General features: G+C 35.2%; 1 pseudogene; it reads left to right on the top strand.

Moving 5' to 3' along the window:
- Positions 1-11,147: 11,147 nt before the first annotated feature.
- Positions 11,148-13,312, top strand: LOC111020464 (tetrahydroberberine oxidase pseudogene; annotated as a pseudogene).
- Positions 13,313-22,161: the final 8,849 nt, after the last annotated feature.

Here is a 22,161-nt window from a genome sequence, read left to right as displayed (position 1 = left end):
GACAACGACAGAACTTCTACTAAGGGGGGCTGTTGACCTTTTATTTCTTCCTTCAAATATGGTTGTTTTCTACTTTTAACAAGATTTCTAATTCCTTGTGTTCAATAAAGTACCCATTTATTTGATTCTCTGTCAACTGTATCTCTTAAATCCAAAACGAGATACCAAGAGACTTTTTGATAAAATACTTTGTCTCGTCTACAAGCATACTCTCAAAGGATATCGACAATACAATTGAGAGTAGGGGGCAACAGGTACCGACTACGGCTACTCAACGACGTAAGCTTGGTAAATCCAATCCTACACGGTGACGGTAAAACCAGCTATACAGAGCAGGCCAAGCAGGGCTCGGGGCCGACCACTGCTCGGGTCCGACCACTGTTGGCGTCGACCAAGTGCGAACAGGCACAGATCTACATTAGTCGGCGGTTTTACGAGATAGCCTATGTTTGTTAATAGGTCTTATTTTCGACTAAACACGGCTCGTGGACCGACCACTGCTCGGGTCCGACCATCACTCGACGCCGATCATGTGCGACGAAGCATGAATCTACTTTAATCGACATGTTTGGAAAGAACAATTAAACAATCTCAACACGGCCAAACCAGAAGCGGGTCAATTGGCCTAGCACGGTTAAAACATGAGATGGAGTAAAAATACAAAAACAACAGCGGGTGTAAAACCATTGGCTATGACCAACGAGTTAGAAACCTACGAAAAGAAAGCAACAAAACTCCATCAGGGTTAGAGCCGTAAGCCAGTAAGTGACTGGTCAGAGGGTTAATTGATGATTCCAAAGAAAAGAATACAAGCAACATAGTGACAAAGCACATAAAAGTCAACCGTAAGAAGTACTCGCTCAAGCTACCCTATTACTCGTCGTCGTCGTCATCCATGTCGTCAGGAGCGTCACGCTCAGCCCTAAAACGCTCCGGGAGGAAGGAAAAGTCAATGTCAGGGTGTTGAGTAGAAACCTGACGGAGAGACCAGGAAACACCGCACTCCATGGCAGAGTTTTGCAAGTCAACATACTCTTGAGTTTTCTTGAATTCCCTGGCCAAGAACTCAGAATTAGAGAGTCGAGCGTTGGCCTCGTCAAGTCTCCTCTGCAGGTTAGCTAGCTCGTCTCGAGATTTTCTCTTCTCTGCTTCCAACTCACGTTGGGTACCCTCCAGAAGGCTGGTGGCCTGGTTGAAGGAAGAAATGGCCTGTTCCAGCTCCTCCCGAGGGGCATAATGGCAGCGGAGGTGGTTAATTTCGTCAGCAATTCGACCCGAGAATACCACCAGACGGTTGAAAGTCTGCCAAGGATAAGATTTAACGTTAGGGGAGAATGCTATGACAAGTACTGGAGGTTACCAAGCACTCACCTGGTGGAGATCGCTAAGGCAGGTGCTGATGCTGTGCTGAGGATTTGATAGACCAAAGTCTGACCCACTTGATGAGTCGCCGAGGCCTTGCCAAAGACTAAATGCTCTTTCCAGGTAAGCTGTCCCGTCAGCATTAGAATTATATGGGCCAGAGAAAGGGAAAATTGGGACTTGAGAGGAGCTTCCTAGGTGACCTCGGGGGGAGGACGGGGTAGCTGTCCCATGAAGTCGAGCAGAGCGCCTCGGGGCTGTTGGAGGCATGGAAGATCGAGCGTGTTGTGAAGGGAGTCCCTCCTCGGTCAAATCAGTTACCTCGATATCCGAAGCCCGACTGGAACTGGCCCCCAAACCCCGGGTATTCCGGCGACGCTCTCTTTCATACAAGGAAGCACTCCGTCTCGACATGTCTACAAACAAAGATAAAGGTAAAAAGCGACGTTCATGCAAAGTGAAGAGAGGATTTCGACAAGGACCTGGAGGGTTACGCAGAAGGGCCAAGCCAAAATCCACTAGGTTTTGCTCCGTAACCAAATCTGGGCCCCAACGCTCGATATCCGGTAGCTGGATAATGGTGTGATAGAAAGTGGTTGCCTCGGCGGTGAGCTCACAGTTGCGGGAAACTGCCAACAAAATGGAATATCAGAATTGACGTTTGCGAAAGTCCCGGCGGAGTTCGGAAGCTACTTACCCAACTCCCTACACTCGGTCGGGACAGGAAAATACAACCCTCTCTCATCATGGGCCAGCCAGTCACCGCCAACAAAGAACCATTCATTCTTCCAATGCTTCACTGAGGAGGGACCCATAACCAGAATTTGGTTCCGGGAACTAACATAAAAATGAAAGTTATCCTCGGGGCTGTGTTTGAGATAATAAAGCGACATAAAATCCGCGGCGGTTAGAGGCTGCTCACCCCCGAGGTGCGACCACAAAATAAAGCAGCTAATCAAAGTAGACCACCCGTTCGGGACGATTTGGGAAGGAGCTATTTGATTAAAAGCTAAAAATTTTTGAAGGAAAAGAGGCAATGGTAGGCGAACTCCAAATTGGAACATCGCAGCATAAAATACTACTTCACCGGGATAAGAACCGTCAATACTCTCTCCCGGGTTCTGAAGACGAAGGCTAACCGAATCCGGGATACGGTATTTCGAACGCAAGCGGCGCAGGTCCTTCGCCGTAAGAGTGGAGTTATCCATCCAAAATGGACGATAAGACTGGGACTCTGACGAAGGATGTGATGATGACCCATCATCCGAGGAAGTCCACTCGAAATCAAGGCCGGCCATATAAAAAGAAAATACGACAAAGAACAGGGCAGAGAAATGAATACCTTGTTGGGAGGTTGGCAAGAATTGATGAGGATGGAGGGGTTTAAATAGCCCTCAACTCATAGCACAGTTCTAGGTCCAGAGGTCTTTACCCAGCGGGCCAAAGGGTGCTCGGCACAAGGCCCAACACTCTTATGACTACTCGGCTCGATACCCAACACTCTTGTGACTACTTGGCACGGTATCCAACACACTTGTGACATCTCGGCTCGGCACCCAACACCTCGAGATCTCAAAGCATGGGTCCACTGTAGATGTGACAGTTGCATGACAGGCTGCATCGGGTCTTGTAAGGAAAAGGAAAATTGACATACACTTTCACTTTCTCGTGTACCGTGAAGATAAGATCACTCACTGCGACAAGGGTGCCATGAGCCCCGCAATGATTCGACAATTCATTCGACTCGGGCCCATATGACAAGATAGATCACTACAAAAGCTATACTCCCAATGAGATCGAAAGCATCACATTGAGAGCAGGGGGCAACTGTTATGCAATGGAAACCGAAAGTCGAGGTACAGGTGAAGATCGGAAGGAAGCCACTGGGCTACGATGGGCTCGGTCCCGACCCGTGGCTCGGCCCCGACCCGGGGCTCGGTCCCGACCCGTGGCACGGCCCACGGCCCTCCAGCGGCCCTTCGTCTTCGATCCGCGGTTTCGCCCAGGCCCGCCAACGAAATTAGGGTTAGCTACCTATGGAATGTTCTGGAACAACCTGGCGACTAGAAGTAGCGATCCAGCCTTAGAGGTAAGGGCATCTAAAACTAGCTACATTTCACATTATCCTCCTGCTAACTTAAGCATCGGAGCCCGTGTGACTAGAGTCGCACCGGTTTAGCTCATCTGGTTTTGCAGGTACTAGTCCCGGATCAACAAGTTTGGTAGGTGCGAGGAGGAGAACCGGAGGACCGAAATCCACGCATCAACAAATATAAATATAATATTTGCATTGGTCTCTAATTTCTCTCTAAATTTCGCATAATGCACGCACAAATTTTGTTCATGAAATATTTAAGAAGAGAATAGACAATTGTTTTTAAATAAGCAGGAGAGAGCTTAGTTGGAGTTGATAAAAAGTTATTAAAGTTTTGAGATTTCAAAACTAATTAAAGAGATAAAAGAAATTTATATTCTAACCTTCCCTATCCTATTCTTAAAAAGAAAAAAAAAATCATATCCTAACTTTTCACATTATTAAATGATGTTTTAAAGTAAAATTAATATAGCTACATTGATTAAAAAGATGACACTATAGAATTAAGGGTGTTTGGTTCGCTGTTTTGCCTTGGTTTATTAAGTATGACTTTGTTATGCCTGGGTTTGTTTTGTTAAGTCTGTACTTGATTGGTGCAAACCAGGAAATAGGTTTATTAAGTCTGAGTTTGTCAAGTCTATGTTTGGTTGATGTTAAGTATATGCTTTGTATTTTGTTAAACTGACTTTATTAAACTTGTGTTCGGTCGTTTGAGTTTTAATTTTTTTAAAAAATATAATTTATAAACTAATTCTTTAATTGAAATATTTTAAATTACATTTAAATTATTTTTAAAAAGTCAATTTTCTTATGAAATTAGGAAATATTATTTTAAGGATATATAAAATATTTTTAATATATTTGTCGATCCAATTTTTTTTTCTAATGATTAATTTTTAAAATAAATATTCAATTATCTATGAAAATACTTTTAAAGTATTTATCAAAGTCTAAAACAGTATACAAATTTATTGGACATAAATTTTACCATAGAGAAAATGTTATCGATAATTTATTTAAATTTTCACTATTTACTATCTTAAGTAAATTTGATTACTTAATTATTCTAAAAAAATTATTACTTAATTATCATCAACATTACTATTAAGTTTCACTTATTTTTATTTGACAATTACGTTTTATTACAACGTGAAAATACCTTTTAAATAATAATTGTTTAAAAACTATTAACTTCATAAGTTAAAAAGAATATATAAAATTAAAATAAATAATTATACAACATTATAATGTCTTTCATTAATTATGCAAATGACTTTTACATTTTCACAAAATACATCAGAATACTTACATTTTATAGGCATTCTTCAAGGTACATTTCAACATACATTTTATATGGTTCACCATCAACAACGAGTAAACCAACAAAATACATTCCAAAGTACGGTAAATGTTAGTCTTCTTTCTTATTCATCATATTATCTTCATAAATTATAAAATTTTTAAACTAAAATAATATATTTGCAAAATTAAATTTCAAAACTAAAATAATATAAATATTAAATAAGTATATCAGAAGATTATTCAACTTCTTCCTAACAAAAAAATTCTGATACTTAAATAAATAAAGATTTAATATTATCTAAAAAAAATCATCTTATCGTAAAATTTTTACAAATATGATAGTGATAACAAAAAAGTAAATAAAAATGGTAGAAACAAAATGAACAACTATATAAAATGTATAAAAAAACAGCTAGAAATAGATAGCAAGAATAAATAAAAAATTAGATGTTTCTCGGATAATTTGAAAAAAAAAAATTAGATAAAAAAATGTAATTATTTATTACATGTAATTTTAATTAATTTCCTCATTTATTTAATATATTTAATTAACAAAATAAATATACTTTAGGAGAGAGAAAGAAGACAAAATATTCGTGCAGCAATTCGGGGTGGAATAGTACTTTACTATTGCAACCTAGGGAGAGAATAAAGACAAAATTGTTTAACAACACTGGGATCACTAGTAAATGAATGTAATTGCACATTAACTACAATTTATAGTATCTTGAATCAAAAACTTTTTATTTAATTAAATGTTATAGAATTCTTTCCTAATAGAATTCATCTTTATCAACACCAAAAAAAACAAATAATAAGAACGAAATATTTCATCATTAATTATAATGGTGGTACCAAAGAGAGCATAGCTCAGCAGTAATTGACATATGTCTGAGGTTTTGAGTTCGATCTCCACTTCCACATGTTGTATTAAAAAAAAATTATTATAATGGCGGTGATGTTGGAATTTCAATAAGATGGGACTATAGAGGAGTAATTATAAATTGACCATATATAGATACCATCATTAATTTAACCGTGTCGGTTATATAGGGGTTATGGTCCCAAGTTAGACAGTATCACGTCAATTTTTCTACATCCCTTCAGAGAGAAACGACTCTCTGCTTCTTTTATTTAATGGAGAATAGAATTGAAAAACTTAATAAGTCCAATCGCGAGTTATCTTAATTTGGAAGATCAAATCCCATAAATTTACTTTCATTATGGAATCAGGCACGCTTCTGATTATTTATATTTAAATCGACATGGGAAATAGATCTATAGTCATTATGTATTTTATTTTTCCAACAAGATGATGATAAATATAATAAAAGAACACAGTTATTCTTCCATCATTAATTTGGTTATTAAAGAGCATTTATTTAGTTAAAAAGTATATTAAAACGTTCAATTTATGAATTATATATGGAGTTATACTTTTTTTTATTATTATTACAACAATTTGGGGATGTGGGGATCAAACTTCCGACTTTGAAAGAAGGAGTACATGTGAATTACACCGCTGAGTTATCCTCATGTTGTTATATATAGAGTTATACTATTTGGGTTGATCTTCAAGTTCATCTCTCCTTTAATTAGGTTTATTTTAGTCTCTATACTCTAAAATATGTCTAATAGGTCATTACACTTTCAATGTTGTATCTATTTGGTTTTGTTATTTTAAAATGTTTCTAATATAAGTCTCTACCATTAACTCCATTAGTTTAATACTTATATAGCACATTGACTATATTTTTTAAGAATTACGTGTGGCTAATTCAGACACATGTTCTTGTGTTTGGTGGCATAAACATTAAATTGATTGTGCTAAAAGTAAGAACTTATTTAACCATTATGGATGATTCATTGGTCAAAAGAGACTAAGGTAAATTGAGTAGTATTAAGTGCAAATCTCACGGTGACCACCTACCTAACTAGGAATTAATTCCTTCCCAGTATCAAATGTTGTAGGGTTAGTCGACTATCTGGTGAGATTAGTCAAGGTGTGCACTCACATATATAAAGAAAAAACAATAATTTATTAAACACAAAATACAATAAAATCTTTTTAAGTTATATAGATTAAATTGACATCATTTTAAAAGTCCAGGACTAAATACTGAACCTAAAAATAACTTTAAGAGTATGGAGATTAAATTGAAACAAAAGACTATTGTAATTATATCAAATACAAACTATCTTCCCTGGAATATAAAATTTGGATATAAAAATTAATAATTTACTATTTAATTGTAATAACTCATATTGATGGTAATGAAACAATTAAAGATAATTAGTTTCATCATTTATGACATTAATTTTGGTTTGATATTTAGTTAATTATATATGGGAAGGACAAATCATTTTGGAAACTCATAGGATGTGTTAATCTTAATTATTACTTAAACTATTTATAAATATAGATAAAGTATTTCATAGTTATGAGTTCTTATTCAAAAAAAAGTTCAAAGCCATATAACTAACCATAAAATTGTGTCAAAGCGAGCATAGTTTAGTGGTAATTGGTATATATCTTTTGATTGAAGAATATGTCAATTATTGTTGAGCTTTGACAATTTTTGATTTGTTCTTTCTATTTGGATTCGCGTCATTTTTTCTTATAACTTATATATGATTTAATATATTTCAATTTAAGATTTGTTATTTCAATTTTTTATTCAATTGAATTTGCAAATTAATTTAATTTAGTATGCACCATGCAATTGTATTTTTTTGTTTAGTTGGTTTGGTGTACTCATCTTTCATTCATTTTCAATACATCATATTTACCCTCTAGTGTAATTTAATATAACTTATTTTACTATTATTAATTTTTTTTTTCAAAGATAAATATATTAAATAATAAAAAAAATGGAGGATCTCACGCAACACCTAAAGGGCTAACACAAGACAAGAAATAAGAAAAGTAAATCAAAAAAACAAATCACATACCGAGATAAACATAGGATCGGAACTCAACAACAGCTCCGAGGCCACATAGTACAATGATAATAGACCTCAACTTTCAAGGTTCATAGGAGGACAGAAGGCCACTGGCTCACCCCACCCCGTATGAACTCTAGCATTACGCTCCCACCAAATAAAAGAAACAGCCGAAGTCCACGTCAAGCACTACACATGATGACGAGTAGACTTCCCGGCACTAATGTGACAAACCCAAGCAAGCTCAATAAACCAATATTAAACTCGGTGAGAAGAACCAGCCCAATCAATCATGTCATACCAGACCCCTGAACTAAAGGGGAACTCAAAGAATAGATGATCTCGAAACTCCAGGTCAGCACACACAGAAGCAAGAACAGAAAAGTCCCAACAACATAAGCAATCCCTCGTACCAAGTCGATCACGCACCGCCAACCAAGCAATGAAAGAATGCTTCGAAATGTTCCCATGAACCGAGCCAAAGAAAATCAAGGAATATAAGGTCTGGCTGGCCGCAACACAACCCACGCACTCGACACCGATAAGAGACTCGACAACGCTGGAATCCAAATGGGCACATCAACCCTCCCACCGAAAACCTGCATGTATGAAACGTCGGAGACCAACTCTCGAAGATCAGCTGACCCTCGAGTGCCCAGAACCATCGGAAAATAGAAAATAAGCAACATTCGCCCGGGACGAGCTTGCAGCATCATAGATAATCCGGTCACCAAACCTCGGATAAATAGGCCCCCCGGAAGCCAAGCGTCATGCCACACAAAACAACGCTGACCATCTCCAATAGCAAACTGAAACAGAGGTCGTAAAATATCCCGGATAGAAAGAATATCCCGCCAACACCAAGAGAACCGAGACGAAGCATGAACGGTCCAAATACAAAATTTCCCGAAGAATATAAGCCTTCACCCAAGCCACTCAAAGAGAGTCAGCGCGCGTAATGAGAAGCCAAAGCAACTTCATTATAGCAGTAGAATTCCAAGAGGCCAAGTGACGAACACTCAAACCACCCTCCCGCAAAGGAATACAGACCTCAAACCAAGCCACCTTAGCCCTTGACCGCCCGCTCTCGCACCCCTTCTACAAGAAAAAGTGCAGAATCTGCTCAACATCATGAACAACCCAAGCCGGAAGGATAACACACTGGTCCATAGACCTGAAAGCTCTACAGAATCGACCAGATAAGCTGCAACTAGCCAGCAAAAGAAAGCACCCGAGCTGACCAACTTGAACACGAGAGACAATCCGCTCAAGCAAAGGCTTACAATAGCAATGAGAAAGCTAGTGCGAAAGAAACGGAACCCCGAGATAACACATAGGGAGCGACGCCACTGAAAAACCTAAGAAAACCATCAATCTATCCACCTTCGCATCAGGAAGGCCTGCCCTGAAAAACGAGCTCTTCCAAATACTCGCGACAAGACCCGCCAAATCTTCAAATGAAGCCAAAGCATCCTTAATAAAAGAAAGAGAGTCTTGATCCCCATACTAGAAAATAATAAGGTCATCTACAAAACACAAATGCGTCAGGCCAAACTCGATCACACTTGAGATGAAAACGAAATCCCAATGGCGGTTTATTGAGCAACCGAGATAACATACAATGTAATTAATCAATCCCGACCCTCAATCTTAATCTCTTTAGTACTTATCACACATTTCATTTTTCTGCTAATCCTATTCCCTTGCGTTTGTTGGTTTTATATATACAACCATCTATTGCCTATTTGCTTACGTATATTTCGTTTAGATATAAAATGTATCTATTGATTTTTTCTGTTGTTATTATATACACCCACTATATATGTTATTCATTTTTCTAACTTTGCAAGTTGTTTTATCTGTTGTCAAATTTTCGCACCCTTTACTAATTTTCTTCTTATGGATCTTTCTCTTTGGCGACGAAGGACCTTCAAAGATGGTCAGTTCCCTTATACATGTGTCAGATCTCCCCTCAAGTCTATATAATTATCCAAACTTTGAAGTATTACGAACAAAATGAAATATAAATGAGTTATTTCAATATTTTGCCTCGTGTAATGTATCTCCACAATGGTATGATATTGTTTGTTTTGAACATAGCCCTCACGACTTTACTTTTTTGGTTTCATCCAAAAGATCTCATACCAATGAAAGTAATTGTCCTCTTTTATTTGCAATCACCTTACAAACCCAACAGTATCAATGTTCGTACTTTTGGTGGAGGTTACCTTGAGCTCTTAACCCTTCACTCAACTTTTTCATTACATAACAAACCCCTGTTGCTCATTAGGAATTTAAAATCTAAATACAGGATATCTAAATCAATATATTACGCAAAAAAAGTCTAAAAATAACAACCTAACATATTCACACAAACAATGGGAAATATGTTGAAATCAAAATTTCGGATATGTCAAAAAAATATGGTTAAAGTATTTTTTTTTTTTTTACTTTTAAACAAGGCGGTCGTCTTAGATAACATAATTTTTCAATAAATTTTGGAAGAGATCGAGTTTCTTCTTGTATCCGTTTAAATTTTTAACAAACCTATACGAATGTTAAAATGCTAGATTGGATTATCAAAGATAAGTAATGAAAAATATAAAATTATATATCGGAACGATGATTTAATAAATCAATTAATTTGAAGATATTGCATATTAAATCTGTGACATTTTTAACCCTAAATTCTATATGTCATATTTTAAATCGGAAAGGAGTTAAAGATAATGTCTCTAATAAAAATGCAATCGTCTAACTTCATTTTTCAACTAACGCAAAACTCATCCTCCAACCCAAATTTAAAAATAAAAAATTAAAAAACTTACACAGCATAAACATATGTATATTTACCTGTTAAATGTAACTATATATACCTGTTAAATAGTTTTCCTACTCTTCACGATCAAGATGTATATTCCGTATTCTATCCGATGGATCCAGAAATTTTGTTGAGGGAGACTTCATACTAATTTGTAAATAAATCATCCGTAAATATGCTATACAAAATTAGTCTTACATATTACAATTTTAATTGATAATTCTAGTTTTTAGACCAGATTTTACTAGTAATTTTTCTAAATTTACTTAGGTAATTTTTTCAAGATGATGATTGGATCCATTTTTTTTATAGTATATCTATTTAGATTTTAAATTGTATCTACAAAAATATTAATAAAAATATCATAAAAAGTTAAACACAATATAAAATATGAATGATAATAATACTATTGTGTAGACAATTTTATATTATAATCTAAATTTTTAAAAGGAGTAGAAACATGACAATTTTAGATTATTGTCTACCCTTTTGAATTTTAATGCACCTATTTAAAACTTCTTTAATTAAAATTTTAGTAGGTTTAAAAAGCCTCCCATTCCAATTTCTGCCTTCAGCCCTATAAATAATCAAACCACTTGTTTGCAATGCAGAGAATATATAGAAATGAATTTTGTTGGGAGTTATTTTTGTTTCATCTCTCTTCTTCTTTCGTCCTTCGCAATATGGGGCTTCTCATCGAGTTGCCATAATCTTGAAGATTTTCTTCACTGTATCTCTCTTCATTCCTTAAACAATGACTCAAATTCAACCCTTATTCACACCCCATCCTCTCCCTTCTACTCTTCTATTCTAAATTTCAATATTGGAAACCTCAGATTCTGAGGATCCGATATCCCAAAACCAGTCGCCATCATCACCCCATCACAAGCCTCCCACGTCCAAGCATCAGTCATTTGCTGCAAAAATGACGGCTTCCAAATCCGAACCCGCAGCGGCGGCCACGACTTTGAGGGTCTTTCTTATGTTTCCAATGTCCCATTTGTGTTGATTGATTTGGTCAATCTTAACTCAGTTATCATAGACACCGAAGACAGTACAGAATGGGTTCAATCCGAAGCAACCATAGGCGAACTCTATTATAGAATCGGCGAGAAAACCAAAACTCTGGGTTTTCCTGGTGCGCTGGTGCCAAATGTGGGAGTTGGTGGGTTCTTAAGCGGCGGCGGGTTTGGGGCGATGGTTAGAAAATATGGTCTTGCAGACGATAATGTGGTGGATGCTTACCTTGTGGATGCAAATGGGAAACTTCATGACAGGAAATCGATGGGGAAGATTTGTTTTGGGCCATTAGAGGTGGAGGAGGAGGGAGCTTTGGGATCGTTTTGGCTTGGAAGTTAAAGTTGGTTCCAGTTCCTCCAATTGTTACATCCTTTGCTATTAGCAAAACTTGGGACCAAAACGTGGCCAAGTTAGTCCATCGTTGGCAATACGTTGCACCAGAGTTAGACGAAAATCTCTTCATCAGCGTCATAGTGGCAGGTCTGCTTAATTTAACTTCTATTACTTTTTTTTCCTCTTTTTCTTGCATGTGATTGAAGCATAAGTTTTTTAGAACAGTTCATCCGCTTGTACTACAATAAATATGAGCTTCAATACGGTCGAAAAGACGTTATAAATAGATTTTGAGATAGTTTTTAAAAGATATCCTATTTTCTATCAAAGAAAGAACATAAAATAAATAGGCATTTTCAAATATGATAGATAATGTAGTTGATAATGAAAATCAAACTCAAACTCAAACTCAAATGTTTTACTTGCCTCCTTTGTTCTGGTAAAACATCGCCAAAGCATAATATGTATTTAAGGAAAATAATCACGAACTTTTCATGTTTTTTAAAGGGTTATACTATTATTGTTATTTTTTATTTTTTAGAACTTCAAACCTTTTTGAATGCTATATTAAGAAAATGCATATTTATTTAATGAAAAAATAATAATAAAGAAAGAAAGAAAAGTGTTATGGTTATTAAGCAAGATTTGACGTTACAGCATGGAATTCAAGCAAAGGAGGTGGAAGAATGATGAGAGCTTCATTCTTCTCCTTGTTTCTTGGAAAGGCTGAGGAGCTTCTTTCAATCATGGAGAAGAGTTTTTCGGATTTGGATTTGAAAAAGGAAGATTGCATCGAAACAAGTTGGATCGAATCAACTACGATTTTTGCAACTGCAAGTGGATTTGTTTCCGGAGAACATTTGGAAGTTTTACTCCAAAAAACCCCACTAATTAACACCGGACGACGCAAAGTGAAGTCCGATTTTGCAACAGAACCTGTCTCGGAAACCGCCATGGAAGGCATATGGGAAAGGTTCAAAACTACTGGAGGAATAGAAACAGTGCAACTCATACTGAACCCTTACGGAGGAAAAATGAACGAGATTTCTGAAATAGAAACTCCCTCCCCACATCGAGCTGGATATCCCATCAAAATCTTCTACTATGTTACATGGGAATGACCGGATGCCGATTCAAGACATTTGGAATGGATTCAAGAGCTCTATAGGTACATGACTTGTTTTGTGTCGAAATCCCCGAGAGCTGTGTATGCAAATTACAGAGACCTCGACCTCGGAAGAAACGAGGAGGGGATCTCGACGAGCTATGAGAAAGCGAGCGTTTGGGGATTGAAATATTTTGGAAATAATTTTGAAAGGTTGGTGGAAGTGAAGAGTAAGGTGGATCCCCTAAATTTCTTCTGGCATGAGCAAAGCATACCACCCGCAGCACGTGGAGGAAAGATATCTTCATGCCCATGTATGTCTTCTCTCTAGATAAAAATTAATGAGGGTGCTTTTACTCTGTGACAGGAATGTAATTCCATTTAGTTTTTCTTAGGCATCTTCAATAAAAAAAAAATAATAATAATTTCAAAAGATGCAAAATATACTTGTAATTTAAATATTTGTCTTTTATATTTTATTAATAAATTGTATTTAAAGGTCTAAATTGATCATTGTTCAATATTTTTTAATTAGGTTATTTGGAAACCTTAAAATAATATATTTATCAATCAACATTGAAAATCTTTGAATAATATATTATTTTTCATCAAATGGTATTTAAAAAAACATTAAAAATTATTCATATAAAAAATTATTAAAATATTCGAAAAAGACATCCATTTACAATGATCATTGGTCGGTCGGGATCCCTTTTTTGGCGAAAATGGATGGGGAACCATTTTTGGCATCCATTTTAATAAAAGAACTTTGAAAACCAAAAAAATTATTGAAAAAAAAACTTTGAAAACTTGCGGAATGATGGTGCAAGTTTTCAAGGCTGCCGTATGTATTTATTTTTAATAATATTAAATTTTTATTTTCTTTCTATTTTTGAAAATCGACCGACCGACTTTTAGTTAGCTTTTAAAGGAGGAATGTTACCATCTCCGGGAACAAAACCATACATACTGTACAACCTACGCCAATTTGTGCCAATACCAAGAAACGCTTCCGCCCCAGCCCAACCTAACTATTAAATAAAATGAAAGCACTGTGATTATGACATTTTGTTTTGGTCTTGACGTGCTTTGAATATTGAAATCCTACACCCTCAAAGAAAGCCTTTTTCGATAGTTGTTAGAGGTGAACTAGTTCCTATATGATCTTTTTGCCTAGCCCATTCCCATTTTGGGCGGAACAGATCGACTCCGCGATTACTAGCGATTCCAACTTCATGTTCCCGAGTTGCAGAGAACAATCCGAATTGAGGCAATCTTTCCGGATTCGCTCCGCCTTACTTGGGCGGCCGGAAGGTTGCCACGAGTAAGTCCGTTTGGGAGACCGAAGGCAGTTCTCCATGCCCCAGACACGTAGCTTACCGAATCAGTTGCGACACGGATGGGAATGCATGCTCCGAAAGATAGGGTCGAGTCTGATACATCAACCGCTCGGAGAGGGTCGCGAAATGTAAAGATCCGGTCTTTGACAACCGTGTGATCCAGCTGAACTACTATCTAATGTTAGTATAAATTTCAAAATTGATTGCAACCGAAAAGTTCATCAAACAGACCTACTAACGTCGGTTCAATCGGTTTTCATTGATCAGATCAATTTTTCGTGGTTCTTTAGTCACCCATAATACATTTATGAACAAATTTTAGAAACCTTTGAAAAACATATTAAGGTATTTGAAAAACTTTTAAGGAAGAATACCAATTTTTTATTAAAAATTATTAAATATCTTTGAAAAAGTCAACTTGAGCATAGTTTAACTAATTAAGACATATCTGCCTCCAAAATTAGTGAGAGTTTGATCCACCCCACATTTTGATGTGCTAAAAACATATATTTATCAATAAATATTTAAAACTTCTGAAAAATATATTTTCTTTTATCAAAGGCATTAAAAATTTTTTAAAATACATAATTTTTATCGAAGCTTATTAAGAACTTTTAGTAAAAATAAATATTTGATATCAATCTACAACATTGCAAAATTTTAACCAATCATTGTGCCACAAGGTCCAATCATAAGAGCCAGGAGCCAGGAGCTAAATTTTCGAGAAGCATTGAATGATAATTTCCAAGCTAAGGTGTTCACACACGGTGAAGAGAATTGCATCCATTCAATCTTCTTTTAAGGCATATTTTCATTTAAAAAGATTAATGAATATGAAAATTCATATTCATTCTAATCTTTAAGGCATAATGTACCATTTAAATTAATATATTATCATTGAATAAGATTCATGCATGAAAGTGAAAGGTTGTTCGCTGAATTTAGACTACTTGGTCAAAAGTTGTGTATTTTCATTATGCGTCTTTTCAATTACTATAAATATGGATGTACTTTGCTTTTGGTAGAATACGATTGAAAGTTGAATGAAAAAGTAAGTTTTTCTCGTTAGCTTGGTTGGGAGCTTTATCTCTCATTTTTTGTGCAGTTTCTTGTGTCTTTAGATTTTGCATGTTAGAGTCATTAAAGTGATGCTCATCATACCTCTTATGGAGTGATTCAAATCATGAATTTAGAAACGAGTTTTGTATACTCTTGATATTGATCATCAAGATAATCTATTCTTAAACTTTTTCTTGAGTTGGTTCCATGATTGATTTTTGGGTTTCTAAGTTTGTGATCTAAAGGTATTGTTTGTCAACAATGTTGCTAGACATGTCACCATAGGATATCTTGGAAGGCTTGGATCCTCAAAGAATAACCTTGAGGTATTAGGTTCAAGCCACATGGTCGTAACTTCTACGAACGACAATGCACGTACCCCAGGTATAGGGGCATGTGTTTCTTTTACATGTTTGTTCAATCTATCATTGATTTTTTCTTGTCCTTTGCATTTCATCAATTTTTCATATTCTTTCAAAAAGCATAAAAAACCATATTTTCGTATGTCATCTCGTCTTTATATCTTCTACGTTTATGTAGATCTCGCTCTTATCCACAACTTTATTTTCTTTGATATCTCCTGATTCAATTGTCTTCATTTTGAAAATTTTGCATTATGATAATCTATCCTGGAAAACCAAGAAAACATAGAGAATTAATTTTATGTGAATTTCTTGTTTATTCTGATCCAGTCTATTCTTCAATTTCATTACTTGTTTCTTTGTTGTTATTTGGTTTACCCAATCATGCTCTTGTACGAGTTCTAATGTGTTATCTAAACTACTTGAGATGCACAAAGCTCTTTTGCTTTGCTATACTCACTTGAAATGTGTTTTGGAGTGTACTAAATCACGAGGGAGAGATTGGAAGGAAGAGATACATTATTTTGAGTATTGATGTGTTTAAGCACAAGTGAACTTCATCAATGAGTGTAAACACAGGAGGGAATGTTTGTGAGGTCCATTTTTTGTAACTACGTTTTTTGCAGCATGTTTCAAAAAATGAGGTCACACAAATCCACATTTCATAACGAGGAAGACATTGTGTGAGAACCACCATAGTGAAGATCTACTTTGGAAGGAATTGGCCGAGATTCGCAAATCTATGAATTACCTATCTGAATTGTGTACTCAAGAGATGAAATTAATAGATGAAGCCATGAAGAGCCGTGTTGCTCAAATCTGTTCAACAAGTGGAAGGTTTTCTCGAGACTCAAGAGGATGTCAAATTAATTCAAAATGAGAGAGAACATCCAAAGTCCGAGGAAGATAGAAATGTTGATATTGTTATATATGTCCAAGAGGAAGATTTGATGTTGAGATTTTTATGCATGATGATTATTTTACCAAAGAGGAGGTACATATTGAAAATGATATCGAAACAAAACATATTATGAAAGTTGAGGAGAGTAAGGAAAGCAAAGTTTATTTTCTACCTAACCAACTTACCCATTGTTTTCCTAGTATTTTTAATGACTCATTAAAACAATGACAAAAAGAAGATCTAGGCAACAATGAGAAGCAACAAGCACTCATTGCTTCTAATTACTTGGGGAGTCGAATACTATGAACTCATGGTCGAATATATTGGCTGTGGCTATTTAAGCCCGAAATTTGGGATGGGACTGAAAGGTTTTCATTTACTAGCCTTTACAAGCTTATTAGACAAATTAATAATCCTATCAAAGTGTTTCAACAAGCTCAAGACGATGATTACTAGGTTTCTTTGCAAAGAGATCTTTCGAATTCAAGGACAAATCCTTTCGAAGAAGGGGAGAATGATATGAATCTCCAATATTGCAAAATTCAAACCAATCACTATGCCATAAGGTCCAATCATAAGAGTTGGGAGCTCGGAGCTAAAAGTCTTCAAGAAAAATTGAATCATAACTTCCAACTAAGGTGTTCACACATGGTGAAGAGTTGCATCCATTCAATTTTTATAAGGCACATTTTTATCTAAAAAGATTAATAAGTCTGAAAATCCATATTCATTCTCATCTTTGATGCATAATGTACCATTTAAATTCATGTATTTTCATTTAATAAGATTCATATATGAAAGTGAAAGTTTGTTGGCTAAATTTAGACTGTTTAGCCAAAAGTTGTTTATTTTCATTATTCTTTTCAATTACTATAAATAGAGATGTACTTTTGTTTTGGGAGAATACACTAGAAAGTTTAATGAAAAAGTTATTTTTTCTCATTAGCTTGATTGAGAGATTTTATCTCTCATTTCTTGTACAATCTCTTGTCGGTAGATTTTGCATGTTAGAGTCATTAAAGTGGTACTGATCATACCTCTTGTGGAGTGATTCAAATCACGAGTTTCCTCTACTTTTGATATTGATCATCAAGGTAATTCGTTCATAAATTTTTTATTGGGTTGGTTCCATAATTGTTTTGGGATTTTCGAGTTTGTGACGACTGTGACGCTCAGTAGAGAGGCGGGGGTACATGGATGAACCAGTAACGCATCTGAATGAGATGGATCTTGAGATTATGGAAGCATTGTTAAGAAAGACTTAAAATAATTTACAGTCACTCCCTATACTAACAAGATGTACCTTCCTTTTCGGTGGCTCAATCATAAGAACTCCAAAGTTAAGCGTATTTGAGTTCCTAAGAGACTTTCTTGAGGACAATCTAGATTCCAAATCCTGATCTGAATTCAGAGCGTGGGGCATTATAATGGTTTAAAGGTATTGTTTTCAACAATGATGTTAGATACAATTCTGAATGGTTTCTTAATAATATTTATTAAATATATCATTTTTTTTTTGTAGATATCTAAAATACTTTTCACTTTTTCTTGAAAGTTATTAAAAACATTAGGTTATATATTTATGAACAAATATTAAAATCTGGAAATATACTTGTAGAACCAAAAAAATTGGGCCAATCATAAACGGCCACATCATTATCTATTTTATTTAGGGATTAATTATATATTAACCCTAAATTAAAATTAAAGATAATTTGACAATTAAAATATGTAGTTGGGTCATATGAGTATTGGGCTTGGAATCGATTTGGTTCACAATCTTGGCCCAAAACCCAATTTACCATGAAATAAAGTAGATTAATATTTAAATTTAAATAAATCCATTTAAAGAATTGGGCTTTGCTCAAAATTACCCAAGCCCAATGGCCCACCAAAGCCTATGGAAACCTCTATAAATAGAGGGGACCTCATTCATTTTGGGGGTTCAAAATTTCAGAATTGAGAGAATTCACATCAAATTGAAGACTCTCTTGAAGACTTGAAGATTCGAAGACCAACTTGAAGACTTTGAATACTTGAAGACTTGAAAACTTTCGAAGAAAATATAACTTCGATCCAAATTCAAGAACAAGCATCTCAATCTTCACATCAAGTTCGAGAGAAAGAATCAGAGGATAAAGATTAGATATTGAATCCATTATACAAAACATACTACAAATATAAAAGTTCAACTCCACCAACTATAATTTCTCCGGAAATTTCGTGTGAACAATACTATTTCAAGATCGAGGTAAGCAAGTTTTGGAACTTGAGAAACTTAGACGAGAATGTTCAAATTGATAGCATTCGAGGTTTGCAAGCTTATTATATACAATTACATGTTTAATCGTTTCTACAGGGCCTGAGACTTCAATATCTCACGATCATCCAATAGATAACAATTTATTTCTGATTTTTTGGTTAATTAGAATTTTGTTGATGTAAGACCCAAAATGCTGAAAAGCTACTACAAATTTGAGTTTCATAACAGTTACGAATAGTAAAAAAGTTTGAGAAAAAATATCACAAATTATGGAGACACCTTTTTGCAGGAGAAAAATGCAACTTTTTGTATTTTTATAATTTTATGATAATTAAAAACTCTCACGAAAACTAAATTTGTTTATTCAATGATATTGAAAAACTATCGTTATTTTTTTCACATTTTATGACATTTTATATTGTCGCAAAAAATAAAAAATAAAATCTCATGTATTCCATGACAGTTAGCTAAACCATCTTGAAAATCTGTGAAATGCAAAAATTGTCATAAATGCAAAAATTGTCATAAATGATTTTGTGCGTGTATCATTTCTATTGGAAAAAACTAGAGATTTACAAATTAATTTAATTATTTCGGGATTATCTGGTTATATCGAATAGAGATTTATGAGTATTAGTTTCCCACAAATATCTCACGAAAGAAGTAGAAAATGGTATTTGGTATAGTTGTCGGCTTTTAATTGCTCGGCATAATTGTGCCCTTCCTTTCTAATCCAAAGTTTGAGCCCAATGGATTTCAATTATTTCTCGGAACCTCTATTATTATTCTTTTTTTCCAAAAAAATCACTTTTTATAATAAAACAAATTAATCTAAATATTTTTTTGATTTAAAAGAAATAATATAGATTTATTTCTTAACCATATTTCCTTAAATAAATTTAAATTCGTTGTTAAAAAATGATAAGATTCTAAAAGTATAATTTTTATTTATGTCTCTTTTAACTATTTAGATTGCAAAATTTTAATTTTTTTTAGTATTTAAGTTTCATTACCTTTATTATTCTATTTTAGTATACATTATTTTCCTTCTATATTTAAATGTATACTTCAATTATATTCTATTTTGAAGAAGCTACCATCAAATTATGTATATATAAGGTTTTAAATGTTGTTATTTGTTTTATAATAATGGTACGTTTAGTTTTAAATATTACTCAATTTGTATATTTATAGTAAATGCATCTAAAATTATATTAGAAAAAAATCAAATTTTCACCCTTAAACTTGGTAACTTTTGTGAATTTTTACTCAAGTATAGGCATAAAAAAAAATCACAGAATAATCAAGATCTAATTACCGAAAACAACAATCTCGATGTGCCTCTCTGCTGCCAACACTCTCGAGCTACTGCCTCAAAATGCCACAAGAATTCTCTCAATTTTCAACCGAACAAAATAACCACGACTTCTTTTGTTTTCACAGTCATTCACAAACAAAAACTGTATATATATATAAAAGAATGTGTGGCAGCACAAACCTAAAAAAAAAGCTTTTGGACTTTTTGCTCATTATTTTATTTCGACTCCATATCCAACAATCTCTTACTTTGAGAGAAAACTACATCTCACTCCCACTGCAATAACAGTGTCCCTCATATCTTAATTCTTACTGCACCAACAGTTTCTAACTGATCAACATATTCTTAGCAACAACCAAGGCTCTACTCCCGCTACACCGACAGATTCTAACATCTTCTTGGCACCAACCAACGCTCCATTTGTACTTGCCCTATCCAAGCTCCGTCTGTGATTGCTCCGAGATTCAGCAATCCTATGTGGTATTGTCTCTCATATACTAGAGACACAACCACGTGCTCCCACTCCATCTAAATGGTCCCTGATGCTTCCTTCCTCAATTGAACCCAACGACCTCTAAAAGTAAATCTCCCCTCTGATGACTTGGCAGTCTCATCCAAGTCCATTACCACCCTCGAGACATTACCCTTGACTTTAGTACAAAATTTAGTATTCTCCTTTGATGCACTCTTTTGCTTATGCGACTTCATCAGCTCGTCAAACCGTCGACAACTGAGGTTAGAAATCGAAGCCTGTTAAACAACTCAATGAGCTATTCCCTTTTTCCTTTCCTTTACTTCCCAACTGTTGTACTTAAACTGATGGAATAATTTTTTCTTTTGTCTTCATTGTCATTGCTATTGGTCCTTTCAAGTCTCACCTTAAACCATCTACAGCCCGGTGGTTCATCCTCTGTCTCTGAGATCCCCTAGCAACCTCAAAATTTGACACATAATTTGAAGCTTTTTGTGGCCCTACCTCGGATCCCCTCAGAAGTTTTCAGCTACCTTCTGCGAACTCACTCCTGTAACCATCGTCTCTAGTTTTCCAATAGATAACAAATTCTTTCTGAACCTTGGAACATACTTGACAGCTTGCAACACCAACTCTTTTTCCCCATCGGTCTTTAAACAGATATCCCCAATTCCTTTGACCTGGAGATACTCATTCCCAATTCTTACCTCGCCATGCTGACTAGTGAAAGATGTGAACTACTTTTTGTCTGAAGATACACGTGTCGATGCTGCAATGTCTACAACCCACTCTAATGGTCAATTTACTGAGTTGCTCTCAACACTGGCGAGAAGCTCTTCTACTATTTCTGCAACCTTAGCATAATCTCCCTTCTGTTGATCCTATTTTAGCTTCCTACAAAAATGTTTTGCGTGTCCCTTCTTGTAGCAGTAAAAGCATTCCACATCTCCACTGCTACTCTCACTCCTCTAGTTGCTACATACTACTGCTTTACCTTATAACTTATATTTCGTTTGCCTCTGCTCTAAGCTACTAATGTTGATTCTAAACTGTTCTCTTCTCCGGAAATGAATGTGGAATTATTCTCACTCCCTTTTTATGCAAACCTCCTCAATAACTGCAGCATCACAGATATCTGAAAATTTCATACTCTTGTCCCCCAACAAATTCGACAATGCCATTTTCATCGCCTCCTAACTGTCAGGCAAATAGGACAACAATTTTATAGCCTTCACCTCTTCTGAAAAATTGAGCTCCATAGACTCTAACTTGTTCATCAAATCAGTGACCTCATTTATGTGGGAGTTCATTGAGGTACCCTCGTCAACGTGGATGTTGAAATATCTTGTGATGAGATATACCTTGCTGTTGGCAGAAGGTTTTTCATACCTGTCAGTCAAAGCCTTCATCAATCTGATTGCTGTTTTCTGGCTCGCCAAGAGACTTGCCACATTCATCGTTAAAC

This window comes from Momordica charantia (assembly GCF_013281855.1).
Source record: "Momordica charantia cultivar OHB3-1 chromosome 3 unlocalized genomic scaffold, Mcharantia_2.0 BLBB01000003.1, whole genome shotgun sequence".
NCBI classification, from domain to species: domain Eukaryota; kingdom Viridiplantae; phylum Streptophyta; class Magnoliopsida; order Cucurbitales; family Cucurbitaceae; genus Momordica; species Momordica charantia.
The sequence above is the reverse complement of the archived record's forward strand: the minus strand, read 5'-3'. Positions and strand labels throughout refer to the sequence as shown.